The 7,470-nt window shown below is 37.1% G+C and overlaps 1 long non-coding RNA gene across 1 annotated transcript; it reads left to right on the top strand.

Annotated features, from left to right (window-relative positions):
• The first annotated feature begins 567 nt into the window (after positions 1 to 567).
• LOC147024777 (uncharacterized) lies at positions 568 to 4,856 on the top strand. The gene is made up of 3 exons (XR_015058836.1): positions 568 to 651; positions 2,617 to 2,656; positions 4,334 to 4,856. It is a non-coding gene; the product is annotated as an uncharacterized LOC147024777 (long non-coding RNA).
• The last annotated feature ends 2,614 nt before the right edge of the window (positions 4,857 to 7,470 follow it).

The raw sequence follows: 7,470 nt of genomic DNA, 5'->3' as shown, positions 1-7,470 counted from the left end.
CACAGTGTTCTTTGAGTATATCACCTTCTATTTTCTTCCTTCTTCTCAGCTAATTACCTCATGCCACTTTCTTATCTTACTTTCTCATTTCCTCTTGATTCAGTTTGATCCGGGTGTGTCATATATTGCCACCTGTTTGCCACACGTACATGAATCAAAGACATGCATACTGCTTAATGTGCATATATAATACATCGTGGTTATATAATGTAGCTTGGATAGATTCCAATTGCACTTACCCATAGGCTGACATCAGAGGTCTGAAGCCTGAAGCCTATACGTACTGTGGCCTACAGAAACAGAATGGTGGACGTATGGTCTTCCTGGTTAAAATCGTTAAAAAAAAAAGAAAAAGAAAAAAAAAGCCAGCTGTCCAGCCAATTGTTTTTGACCAGAAGGCTTCAGACGCACACATGCAGCTTCATTACGTTTCTCATATATAAAGATGATGCCAAAGGACATGCTACCAGATACTATAATATGTGTAGCTCATTTGATTGTATTCCTTGCACATATTGTTAAAATATAGCTTGTTTACAATCATGGGTGTTCATTTTATTCTGGCAGGGCACTATTATTATGTTCGGGCAGCTCCCTCGCTGTTTTTCACTTCACCTGTGGGTATGAGTTTGATCATCACAGTACTTCCAGGTGTGCCATGATATTTTATTGAAATGAGTATGCCTTGGTTTTGGTCCTATTGGGAATATTCTCTTTACCTCGCTATGAAAATTTGATAAAGTTGCCACAGGAACAGATCACTTTAAACTGTGAGTGTACTCTTTTGCTAAAAACTTGGGTTGTTGTTTGCACATGGGTTGAAGTGCACTTCATCCCCTGCCTCTTTCCTTGAACTGTCATGGGAACAAAATTGACATGGTGCCTCCGCATGATAGCTGAGTGGTAAATTACCCTTCAATTTCACACACCTGCTGGAAACAATTTAACAAAACAACGAGTTTCCAACAGTTTAAAAGATGTTTTTTTTTAACCCTTACTTCTGACGTCACTGAGCCAATGATAACTTTAGTTGTAGGTTTACACACATTCAAAGAAAAATCCACACAAATAATACAAATCACTCAAGCGACTACAGATGTATAATTTCTATATAACATAACTCAAAAGTGCAATTGAACACTTTCATTATTTCAGCATTAGTCTTAATTTATTTTCACTGTTATGTTTTCACTCAAGGATAACAGGAATTAACAAAAATGATTCTGTACTCATGACCCAAGAAGAACTTAATCAAAGAGTAAGTTAGGTTACCTGTAAGCACAATAAATGGATTTGTACCATTAATTATTCTTAATTCAACACATTCAAATGTTTGGAATTCCAAACTATCTTGTTGGCCGGCATAATTCAGTGGGGCCCTTGAAGCACGATGAACAAAGCAGTTACTTATGACACACATGATGAATATAGTTCCAAGTAATTGCACTCGCAGATCCGTAAATGTCAACCCCATATATCTACCGAGACGACAAAGGAATTTCAATTGTTTTGGAAAGCATGAATAACACAGGAACATTAAATAGTTTGTGCCATTGAAGGATAACATAGGAATGAACAAAAATGATTATGTACTCATAAACTAAGAACAATTTAATCATGCCACGAGTTAGGATATGTGCAAGCACAATAAGTGGCTTTGTACCATGAAGTTAGGCACAGTCTCATCAAGCAGTCGTACTCAACTTAACGGGCAAACATGCAAATGAAGAATGTGAACACAGGTGCCTATCATGTAGCTATAGCTGGCTGCTTGCCTCAAAAGGCTTGAATATACACCTTGACAGCCAATTAGACCAGGAGGGAAGACCCGAGGGAGATGACTGTGTGAGTCCAATTTATATTTACACTATACACAGGTGTTCAGAAACAAGGCAAAATAGGTACTTTTACATGTGTTGCCACACAGTTTCACATATACTCTAATCCTGCCTGAAAAATAAAATGGCTGAACTGCAACTCTTTGTGGAAGATGCAAACTTATTGGACAAAATAAATAAAACTATACCACGCAAAGACACTGATATACTAGATTCAAACAGAAAATATGAATATCAGGCGAGGACTCGATGCAGGCACAATCTGGTTGTGGCTGCAGGATAATGAGTGCAGGGTGGTGTGGCACAGGACGAAGTGTAAGTTGGACAGTAATGCCCATGAGGAGGCCAGGAGAGCAGAGGATGGCGATGAGGAGAGGAGGAGGACATTAGAACCATATAGGCCATGGGCCAAGCCTCAAAATTTTTCACTTCCGTAGTCTCCACCTGGGGGCTACTTTATTTTGCTCTAAATGATCAATGGACATGTGTGTAAGACCAATGGTGAATGTTCCCATCTCTGAATTTTGAGCATTTTTTCAGAATTCTGATGTAAAGGTGCCAAAATCAGTGCACTTAGCAGACCTCTTTTCTCCAGTGATGATGTCATAGTTGTTCCTTAAATAACCAATCACAGCTGGGGTATTGGGGACCTGAATGTGATTGACCAATCATAGGCCCTGTACTCTGAGTCCTAGACAAGTGCACTGTTCTGCTAGCATGGGAATGCAGCAGCTCTGCAACAGGAATCTTATCGCATATTTTTTGTGCATTTCACCAGTGAGAGGACCAGGAAAAGCAAGAATGATCAGGACATAAAGGTAATTTATTCTGCCATTATATTATGTGTTGATAATAATATAATGATGACTAATGAAATTGGGCTTTGGTTGCAAAAGTGTTGTTAGGCCAGTTTTTTAAATCACAGTCCCATGCATTAATATTTGTGTTGTGATTTGGTTCTTTTAAAATTTGAGTGGGCTTATCAAATTAATTGGTACAAGTCATCCGAAATGTCCAAGAAATAGTAAAATTTCTTGAGCTTAAGTGCAATTTAGATGTTACACATTATATTTAAAGTGTACATTTTGAGTCAATTCCAGTGAATTTGGTACAAATACCACACCTTTTTTTCTGGACATGCAATGCATATTATTGGCCATATTATAAATAGAGATCGACACCACACATAGGCCTACCTCCATCGCATGTGTGTAATGTAAAAACAATTGCCTCTTGACTTCCAAATTTTGCCTCAAAATTTCACCTTTTCAAAATGTGATATCAATAAACCCAAGTTTTTTTCTGAATGGTAACAACATTAAATTTACATTTGGTAATGAAAATCATGAATCAAAATGCAAAAATGAAAATTTTGGAAAATAATTTGGTCAAAGTGTTCTTTTTGAAACTGAGCGAAAAAAGTCAGTTTCACTGCCTGACCCGAAACATAACACACATGTGTGGCAGTACAAAAAAATTGCCATGATTTTGTACAGTTGTCCGTATGTGGTCAATATAGCATAGCATATGCATTGACCACATACGTAGTAGGTGTGATCTACATATCCACGACTGTCGCCGACCGTAAGGTCACGACCTTACGCCTTTACGGCTATTTTGCTGTATAGCTTATTGGCTATACAGCATTACATTACTGTTTCATCGCACACAGGCTAGCTTAAGTTAGGGACTTTAGCATCTCCAGTATTGTAATAATTGCCTCTTGACTTTAACTTTCACATCAACATTTCACCGTTTCAAAATGTGATATCAATAAGCCCAAGTATTTTCTGAATGGTAACAACATTAAATTTACATTTGGTAGTGAATGCCTCAAAATGCAACAATGAATATTAAAGAAAATAATTTGGTCAAAGGGTTCACTTTTGAAAGGGAGTGAAAAAATTCCCTTTCACTGCCTGATCCAGATTCCTTACATAACACACACTAGTATGTGTGTGGTACAAAACAAATGACAGGCAATATAGGCAATGCAATAACAGTCCATATTTATAGATTGTCAAATGTTGCATTGCCTTCTGACTGTTAGTGTTAATCAAGAACCTAGCTAACTTTAAATGTTCCCTTGTGTATTTTGCATGTACAAATTGACAAATTTAGTGAAATAGCATCTCAATGATAAAGGCAAAGCCAAATTATATATGTGATGTCATACTGAATGCCTTAAAATAGTGTAGACTTAAAAAAAAATGACAGCTTGGTCTACGTATAGTTAAGGGGGGGGAGAAAAAATGAAACCCCCCCCCCCGATAAAAATTTGTTCCCACCCTCCTTGTGGATAGTGTAAATTACTGTTTAGTAGTATGCTCATTTGCTCATAAATGGTATTCACTGTCATACCTACACCCACTATAAATGTGGTACATAATTCTGAAACATACCAACCCCTAATAAATCCTGTATGGAAAAAATAGTTGATTATTGAAGCACTTCATTGTTGTTTTACTTTGTCATTTTGTTGTCATTTGATACAGATTTACAGATCTGAGCCTCCACATTACTTCTTCGACAGACCAGTCACAGATGCTGTATCTTTAGATGCCAATCACAGCCCTTGATTCATGCACCAGGGCACAGCATACCCACAACAATGCCATGTTGCATGCACATCACTGGTGCAAAAGAAAATGTTACTTTGTTTTCGGATGTTAGTTGGCAAAAATTTCTCACAAGTGTTCATCAGTGGAAATCTACAGATACCAGAGATTCATTGTGTAAATGACCAGTTACAACCTCAATAATGCTTATAAATGTTCTGAGAAATTATACATAATGCAATATTGTACAAATATTGGAGGTTTTGAAATAATATATGTATTGTGATGCACTATATAATACATTGTAAAAGTATGCATCCTTAATTGAATAACATTATAAATTGGTTAGTTCATGCTTCAGGTTGTAATAAAGCTACCAGTGAAGACACAAAATGTAATTAATTGTACTATTGTTATTTTGTATGAATACATACAAGATGTGAGAAGAGAGTGATATTAAGAAGAGACAAAGGAGAAATAATGAAAGGGGAGTGGAGTGAGAGGGAATGGAGGGAAAAAGAAAGTGCCTGTGTATGAGGTTTTCTGAGAATGAAAAGTGGGAAACATTTCGTAATGAAATAGGAGGATAAGCAAATAATAAGTATGGTAGGTGGGATAGAAGTTGTTTCAAGCAAATATTGGCACAGTGAGCAGTCAGAGATGTAAAATAAATTAGGGGCATTTTTTTTTCTTTAGAAATGAAAGTACATGGCAATGTGAAGTTTGCATTTTTAACTTTCTTATGAAAAGATGATGGCAGAGGTATTCCGATTTTTTACTACCTGCTCAAAACTGTGCTTATTTGACCATTTATACTTCCTGTATTTCATTATGTCAAAAGATACTAAAAACACAATCTTCTCAGCATTTAACAATGTTGTGGATGTGTTTTCATGCAAGGAGTCCTCTAAAAGTATTTCTGCTGTCCATTTGATATATTTCAGTGCTCTTAAACCCACAGAAAATGCCTATATGTCTCCGTTGCTAGGGTAAAACTACCATAGCAACCATTTTTATGTATTTCTTTGTTTTGGTTAAATTCTTAGTAACACTCACTTTTTGATATTGGGAACAATTGATTTTGGGTTTAGATATATATGAGGAATATATATCAGAAGGTTTCAGGTAGCCCCCAAGAGGAGACTACGTAAATCAAAAACTAAGTAGAAATATTGGGTATGGCCCATGGTCTAATACTCTGTGCAGAGCATTGGTGCTGCTTAAGCAGTCTTCTTAGCTATTGGGCGCAATCCTGGATTGGTCGCCACTCCGACACAGTATACCAGCATTCTGGCACTCATTTTGCCAACCTCGGAAGGATGACAGGTCGAGTTAACCCCACCTGGTATTAATTCAACAGCTGAGCGGGATTTGAACTCAGGACCCTTGGATCCAAAGCCCACCACCCTAACCATTAAGCCAACACCAGGCATGATGAGGCGAGAGGAGAGATGTCTCCGCAACTCTCCAAAATGGTCCTTTCACAGGGAGTTCCAAAAGAGAGAGAAAGAGAAAGAAGAGAGAGAGAGCACATGTGTGCATACAACATCTCCATTGGCCATTAGGAGGGGGGGGGGTGGCACTCCTCAACATTATCTGCCCTCCCCCCATCCAGAACCTCCCTGCAGCACACAAGGCTGCTTATCCCGCGTTCCTTTGCAAGCCCTCGGCAGAACTGCCAAAGCTAGTCCCCTAGCTTGAATAAATCACAGGGCTGGAGCGTCCCACCACTCTGTAGAGTATCCCACCTCTTGCAGAGTCCACCCTGCCCCTTTTAAAATTCCTCTCGATGCAAAGGACAACATTCAATTCCGTCTCACAAGCAAAAGTCACCTTCAGTCTTTCTTGGGATGCAAGGTGATTTTGTTGCAAAGTTATTCACCATTCTCTTTGGAAAGCATCATTAATGCTATATATATATCATTCAACAGAAAGCCATGTCCACCCCTCTTTCCCTGCTGATCCACAGAACTGGGAATGTTTTCACAAATACATGGAAATTCTCGCGAGAACATGTTGTTAGTGTGTTACACTCGCCTTTTGGAAAGTTTGCAACACAGTTGCTTTGTGGAATGAATAGCTGAAAGACGCCTTCATCACAAATGAAAAAGAGAACAGAAGAAACTGCAGAAAGAAACTTTAAAGGGGAATCGTTGTTGAGGTTAAATGTTTTCAGCATAAGTTTGACAGCAAAGCCTCGTTTTCATATCTTAGATGGTGCCGATCCACCAATCCTAATTTGGTTATGTCAGAATCAGGTTCAGCTTTGGAAACTCAGCCAAAATAAATATAACCACGAACAGGCTTTAAAGATATGTTTGATGATATATCGGCTCTATGGGCAGTGGCTTAGATATATCGGCTGGTTCATTTTAAAGATATATTGGCAGATTAATTTTAAAGATATATCGGCTGATTCATTTTAAAGATATATCGGCTGGTTCATTTTAAAGATATATCGGCTGATTCATTTTAAAGATATATCGGCTGATTCATTTTAAAGATATATCGGCTGATTCATCTTAAAGATATATCGGCTGATTTATTTTATAGATATATCGGCTGATTCATTATAAAGATATATCGGCTGATTCATTTTAAAGATATATCGGCTGATTCATTTTAAAGATATATCGGCTGATTTATTTTATAGATATATCGGCTGATTCATTATAAAGATATAACGGCTGATTCATTTTAAAGATATATCGGCTGATTCATTATAAAGATATATCGGCTGATTCATATTAAAGATATATCGGCTGATTCATTTTCAAGATATATCGGCTGATTTATTTTCAAGATATATCGGCTGATTCATTATAAAGATATATCGGCTGATTCATTATAAAGATATATCGGCTGATTCATTTTAAAGATATATCGGCTGATTCATTTTAAAGATATATCGGCTGATTCATTTTCAAGATATATCGGCTGATTCATTATAAAGATATATCGGCTGATTCATTTTAAAGATATATCGGCTGATTCATTTTCAAGATATATCGGCTGATTTATTTTATAGATATATCGGCTGATTCATTATAAAGATATATCGGCTGATTCATTTT

The sequence above is a fragment of the Eptatretus burgeri genome, chromosome 6 (genome assembly GCF_056783735.1).
Source record: "Eptatretus burgeri isolate ZD-2024b chromosome 6, Ebu_testis_v1, whole genome shotgun sequence".
Lineage (NCBI taxonomy): Eukaryota > Metazoa > Chordata > Myxini > Myxiniformes > Myxinidae > Eptatretus > Eptatretus burgeri.
The sequence above is the reverse complement of the archived record's forward strand: the minus strand, read 5'-3'. Positions and strand labels throughout refer to the sequence as shown.